Source organism: Chiloscyllium plagiosum, chromosome 48 (assembly GCF_004010195.1).
Source record: "Chiloscyllium plagiosum isolate BGI_BamShark_2017 chromosome 48, ASM401019v2, whole genome shotgun sequence".
Taxonomy (NCBI): domain Eukaryota; kingdom Metazoa; phylum Chordata; class Chondrichthyes; order Orectolobiformes; family Hemiscylliidae; genus Chiloscyllium; species Chiloscyllium plagiosum.
Genome location: NC_057757.1, coordinates 2,205,839 through 2,212,220, shown reverse-complemented (window position 1 = coordinate 2,212,220; position 6,382 = coordinate 2,205,839). Strand labels below are relative to the sequence as shown.

Here is a 6,382-nt window from a genome sequence, read left to right as displayed (position 1 = left end):
GGGTAGACTCTGTGCAATTTCGCCCCCCACCCCAGGGTAGGCTCTGTGCAATGTCACCCTCTCCACCCACCCCAGGGTAGACTCTGTGCAATGTCACCCTCTCCACCCACCCCAGGGTAGACTCTGTGCAATGTCACCCTCTCCACCCACCCCAGGGTAGACTCTGTGCAATGTCACCCTCTCCACCCACCCCAGGGTAGACTCTGTGCAATGTCAATTTCGCCCCCCACCCCAGGGTAGACTCTGTGCAATGTCACCCTCTCCACCCACCCCAGGGTAGACTCTGTGCAATACTCCCGTGATGTGGAGGAGCCGGTGTTGGAGGGGGGTGGACGCAGTGGAAAATCACACAACTCCAGGTTAAGGTCCAACAGGTTTATTTGGAAGGACAGTAATCTCAGGACTGTGTGCATTTGCCCTCTCCCCTCCCTGCCCTACCCCGCCCCAGTCCAGGACTGTGTGCATTTGCCCTCTCCCCTCCCTGCCCTACCCCGCCCCAGTCAGGACTGTGTGCATTTGCCCTCTCCCCTCCCTGCCCTACCCCGCCCCAGTCAGGACTGTGTGCATTTGCCCTCTCCCCTCCCTCCCTCCCTCCCTCCCCCCGGGTCCCTGCAGAGTGGGGTGCGTTTTCCCTTGCACTAGACATCAGGGTTTAGTTCCTGAGGAGCATAGCTGACTCACTAATCCCCTGTGACCCCCACCCCCCACTGCCTTCCAATGAGAAGGTGGTGGGTTCAACTCCTTCTGACTTCCTCCCTTGCCAGCCCTGCCCTGCTTCAGGTGAGAAGGCTGAGATGCCTTGCTGTGTGGGCCAGGGGGAGCTAGGTTGAGTCTGAGCAAGCTCTGCCTACAGTCTACAAGTCTGGATTCACCCTGGGTGCACACTCCCTGGTGAGCTGGGAATCCATTGGGATTCTGTCGTGACAGGGATGTAAATCGAACATTCCAGCGCCCTTCGGCCCTCGATGTTGCACCGACCTGTGAAACCAGTCTGAAGCCCATCTAACCTACACTATTCCATTCTCGTCCATATGTTTATCCAATGACCATTTAAATCCCTTAAACGTGGCGAGTCCACTACTGTGGAGAAAGTGAGGTCTGCAGATGCTGGAGATCAAAGTTGAAACTTTATTGCTGGAACAGCACAGCAGGTCAGGCAGCATCCAGGGAACAGGAGATTCGACGTTTCGGGCACAGGTCCTTCTTCAGGAATGTGCCCGAAACGTCGAATCTCCTGTTCCCTGGATGCTGCCTGACCTGCTGTGCTGTTCCAGCAATAGAGTCTACTACTGTGTCTCATTCCTGATGATGAGCAGTTTTCCTGCTCAGATGCTGCCTGATCTGCTGTGCTTTTCCAGCACCACTCACCTGGAGTCTACTACTGTTCCACGCCCTGACTACTCTCTGAGTAAAGAAACTACCTCTGACATCTGTCCCATAGGAAGGATGTTATTAAACTGGGAAGAGTTCAGAAAAGATTCGCTGGGATATTGCCAAGACTGAGTTATCAGAATAGGCTGGGAATTGTTTCCCTGGAGTGTAGGAGGCTGACCTTTTTATAGAGGCTTATAAAATCATGAGGGGCATGGATAAAGTAAATAGCGCACGTCTTTTTCCCAGGGTGAGGGAGTCCAGAACTAGACTACATAGGTTTAGGGTGAGAGGGGAAAGATATAAACGAGACCTAAGGGGCAACTTTTTCACGCAGAGGGTTGTACATGGATGGAATGAGGAAGTGGTGGAGGCTGGTACAATTGCAACATTTAAATGGCACCTGGATGGGTATATGAATAGGAAGGGTTTGGAGGGATATGGGCCAAGTGCTGGCAAGTGGGACTAATTCAGTTTCGGGAACTTGGTCAGCATGGACATGTTGGACTGAAGGGTGTGTATCCGTACTGTATGACTGTTACTGAGCCTTCAGCTGCCCGAGCCCTAAGCTCTCCAGCTGCTACTTCCTCTTCCTCTGAGACATTGCCCGACCCTCTTTGACCAAGCTTCTGGTCACCTCTCCCTGGTCTGTCCTCCTGCACTACCATGAAACACCTAGGTGGATGTTTTACCATCTTCAAGAAGTGCAAGTTGCCATTGCCAATGCCCTCTGTATTGGCATCTGAGGTGACCTCCACCAATTCAAGTGTGTTAATACCATGTATACTCCAGTTCAGAGTCGATCTTGTGTATACGTTGACCCATGACCTTTGGGCCAAACAAAAGTTTCCTGATGCCATCTGGTTACCTGGGACGACAGGATGGTTCAGTGGTTAGCATTGCTGCCTCACAGAATCTGGGACCCGGATTTGATTCCACCCTCTGGCGACTATCCAGCCTCTGCGACTAACCTGCACATTCTCCCTGTGTCTGCGTGGGTTTCCTTCCACAACCCAAAGATGTGCAGGTTAGGGTGGAAGGGCCATGGGAAATTGCCTGTAGTGTTCAGGGATATGTGAGTTGGATGCATTGGTCAGGGGTAAATGCAGAGTAATGGGGAATGGGTCTGGGTGGGTTACTCTTCGGAGGGTCGGTGTGGACTTGTTGGGCCGAAGAGCCTGTCTCCACACTGTAGGGAATCCGTATCATCGCTGCAAGAATTCTATTATCCAACCCCCAGTCTGCCACTGAAGCAATACTCACCCTGTGCAAGCCTACACAGTCAAAGGTGGCAGAGTGATGAGACGGCCTCGCGGTGTTACTCCAGAGACCTAGGTAACGTTCTAGGGACCTTGGGTTCGAATCCGGCTGCGGTAGATGGAGGGAAATTGGTGACCATGAATCAATTGTTGATTGTCGGGGGCGGTGGGGTGATATCTGTCTGATTCACTCATGTCCTTTAAGGACGGAAGTTGCTGTCCTTACCTGGAGTGGCCTACGTGGGCGTCCAGGCCCACAGCAATGTGGTTGACTCTTAACTGCCCTCGGGGAGGGGCAATAAATGCTGGCCCAGCCACATTCTGTAAATGAATCAAAAGGAAGCTTTGTTCCTGTCCAGTATAGGATAGCCATTGCTCTTTGGTGCTCACCTTAAGGGGGTATGATGGGAGCAGTCTCCAGCCTGCTCAGTTTATAATCCCCTGATGTACCACTGCAAATGTTTATCCTTGACCGAGGAGGGGGTCTATGGTTATTGGAAGTTGACGGGAGTTGAGGTTGTGATCTGAGAAGGTGTGACCTGTGTAGCAGACTCAAGGGGTTGAATGGCCTCCTACAGCTTCCAATGTGGATGCCAATGGGAGGGGCTGCAGTTCAACACCTAGTGAATGTTAACTTCCATCTCAGTTGACGTTACAGCTGCATGTTAGGCGTCCTGATTGAGTGTAACTGTGGGATCACATTTGTATGTGATTTTCCTGGCATCCACGCTGCTCTTAAACGGAGGTCACTGGTGACCACTTGGGGACACCCACCACCACCCAGGAGATCACCAGGGGGAGGGTTTGGATGGGGATTGGACAGGGGTCGGGAGCAGCGTGAAGTGGAAACTGATGACCAGACCTTACTGTTTGCATTTCTTAGCGTCACAAGCAGAGCTCCGTGCCAGGTGTGGAAGGAACTGCTAAGGGGAAGAGCTTTTTTTTTAAAAAAAACACAACAACAAAAAAAACCTCTCTTGGCCCTCTCAGTTGCTGGCAGCCCCCTTTGGAAACCGACATCCACACAGTGACGCACTCCTGCGGTGAGCTCTTGGCAAACGACACAGTGGGCTGTCAAAAGCCAGGCAGAGCTGGCAAGGTGTAGGCAGTCTGCAGCAGCACGTACAGGCATGTCCCTGCTGCTGCTGCAGGCTATGGGGCAGTCTGTCTGCACACAGCAACACCCCACCCACTCCTCCACCGCCCCCCCCACCACCCAACACACAGACGCGCGCAGTCTCTCTCGCGGTCTCTCTCTCTCTTGCACACTATCTCGCACTCTCTCTCATGCACTCCCATGCGTGCACTCTCTCGTGCTCTCGCACATTCTCTCTCACTCTCGCGTGCGCTCTCTCTCGCTCTCTCTCATGCGCACTCTCTCTCTTGCGCGCACACACACACACACACACACACACACACCCCAGTGCAGTAGTGGGCGTCCAATTGGGAATACGTTGGGGTTCATCTGCCAGAGACGATCTATCCCTACATTCCCCAAAACAGTGGCAGCCTGATCTTTGACACTATGGGCACTCCCTCGGCGCTGACCCTCTGACGGGTCAGCGCCAAGGGAGTGCCGCACTTTGAACCCTAACCTGGGCATTAAAAGTGTGAAAGTTATTTTGTGAGCCCTGAACCGGCTGTTAAAGAGAAACTTTATGGAGTATATTAATCTGACAAGAAAACTCCACAATGAACCAACAGTGGAGACAGGAATCATAGAGATGTACAGCATGGAAACAGACCCTTCGGTCCAACCCGTCTATGCCGACCAGATATCCCAACCCAATCTAGTCCCACCTGTTAGCACCCAGCCCATATCCCTCTAAACCCTTCCTATTCATATATTCATCCTGAGGGGGACAAGACGTGAAAGTCCTTGTGATATGATGATTGTGATAATTTGGGAATCGGGGCCAACAATTGTGAGTTTGAATCTGAGAGTAGCAGCTTCTGAATTTAAACACAGTTAATAAATCTGGAATAATCTGAGCAGCTATCATCGATTTATAAAAACCCGTCTGGATCATTAATACCCCTTTCATAAAGGGAAATCCTCCCTCCTTATCCAGTCTGGAGGGTTTGAGCTATAGGGAGAGGTTGAACAGGCTGGGGCTGTTTTCCTTGGAACGTCGGAGACCGAGGGGTGACCTTGTAGAGGTTTATAAAATCATGAGGGGTATGGGTAGGATAAATAGACAAAGTCTTTTCCCTGGGGTGGGGCAGTCCAGAACTAGAGGGCATAGGTTTAGGGTGAGAGGGGAAAGATCTAAATGGGACCTAAGGGACAACTTTTTCACGTGTGTGTACGGAATGAGCTGCCAAAGGAAGTGGTGGAGGCTGGTACAATTACGGCATTTAAAAGGCATCTGGATGGGTACATGAATAGGAAGGGTTTGGAGGGATATGGGCCAAGTGCTGGATGAGATTAGGTTAGGATGTTTGGTCGTCATGGACGAGTTGGAGTGAAGGGTGTGTTTATGTGCTGTACGTGTCTGACTCTTCAGACCCCTCAGTCAATGCAACTGACTCTTAACTGACTTCCCCTTCCCCAAAATGGCCGAGCGAGCCACTCCGTTCAAGGGACAATTGTTGGTGATACTCTGTCTTGCCGTATCTGTAGAGAGAGAGAGAGAAAACAGAGTTAACATTTCCAAAGAGGAATCACTGGACTCGAAACATTAACGCAGTTTCTCTCCCCTGCACAGCTGCTGCCAGACCTGCTGAATTTCTCCAGCAGTTTCTGTTTCTGATGTGCAGCATCCGCAGTTGTTTTGAGTTTTTTTTTTCCCCCTCTTCTGCAATCAGCGATGATGCTCACCGTCCCACGGTAGAACTTGGACAGAGAAATCTCGCTGTCCCGAGTTTGTTTATCAAGGGCTGGCTGGGAGAGAGGGTGAGGGGGCAGGGATCACAGTCCCTAGCTCAGGGTGCTGTGTAAGTGGGGCCAGCAAGCTGATGTTTCAGCGGCAGAGGCAGGTCTGTGTGTGTCTGTGTGTGTCTGTGTGTGTCTGTGTCTGCCCAGTGGATTGGGCCATTGGCAGCAAGTCAATCTGTGGGCTGTCTGTATGCCATCGCTTCCTGCCAGTGCCCATCCACAGTCTCTGGGTTGGGTTGTTGACTCGCCACGAGTGGATCAGGTGCCAGGGCTAGTTCCTGCCAGCTCTATAAAAAGCACCAAGTGTCAGAGCTAAGCAGCCCCCGGTGAGGAAGCCACATTACAATCTTGTGTTCACTGGATAACGCTGAGGGGATTTACCCAACTTTGGCCTCTCATGTATCCCGATTTCCACTGCAGGCCCCAACTTCCCACCCGAAACCCCTGTCTCTCTCTCTCTCTCTCTCTGCCCCTGCTTATCTCTCTCTCTATATCTATATATACCTCCGCCCCTGCCTCTCTCTGTCTCTGCCCTTCCTTCCTTCCTTCCTTCCCCCCCTCCCACCACACACACACAACACGTTCCCATCCCATGCAGGGGAGATTTGAGCACATTGTTGGGCAGGCTGTTGTGTAGGGGATGTATTAGTTTGAGCCGCAGAGACTGAGTGACACTGAGCTTGGCTATTGAAACTTGTCGGAGGAGGAAAAGACTAATATTGACCCAACGTTCATTTGTCCAACACCATAAGGAGCTGGCTGTGGGCCCAGGGACTTCTCAAGGCTGCTGCTTTGGTCACAGGATGCCAGGCCTCTCTCTCTCTGTGTCTGTGTGTGTGTGTGTGTCTCTGTGTGTGTGTGTGTGTGTGTGTGT

At 51.9% G+C, this 6,382-nt stretch overlaps 1 protein-coding gene across 3 annotated transcripts in view; it reads left to right on the top strand.

The window, feature by feature from the left end:
• Positions 1–6,382, top strand: part of tnfsf12 (TNF superfamily member 12) — a 41,829-nt gene that overhangs the window by 1,159 nt on the left and 34,288 nt on the right. The window contains exon 1 of one of the 3 annotated variants that reach the window (XM_043683456.1): positions 2,587–2,706. The exons of the other annotated variants lie outside the window; for them this stretch is intronic. The gene's annotated coding sequence lies outside the window, so the exon portion shown is untranslated. Of the gene's footprint in view, positions 1–2,586; positions 2,707–6,382 lie in introns of those variants that run through there. 3 annotated transcript variants of the gene reach the window in all.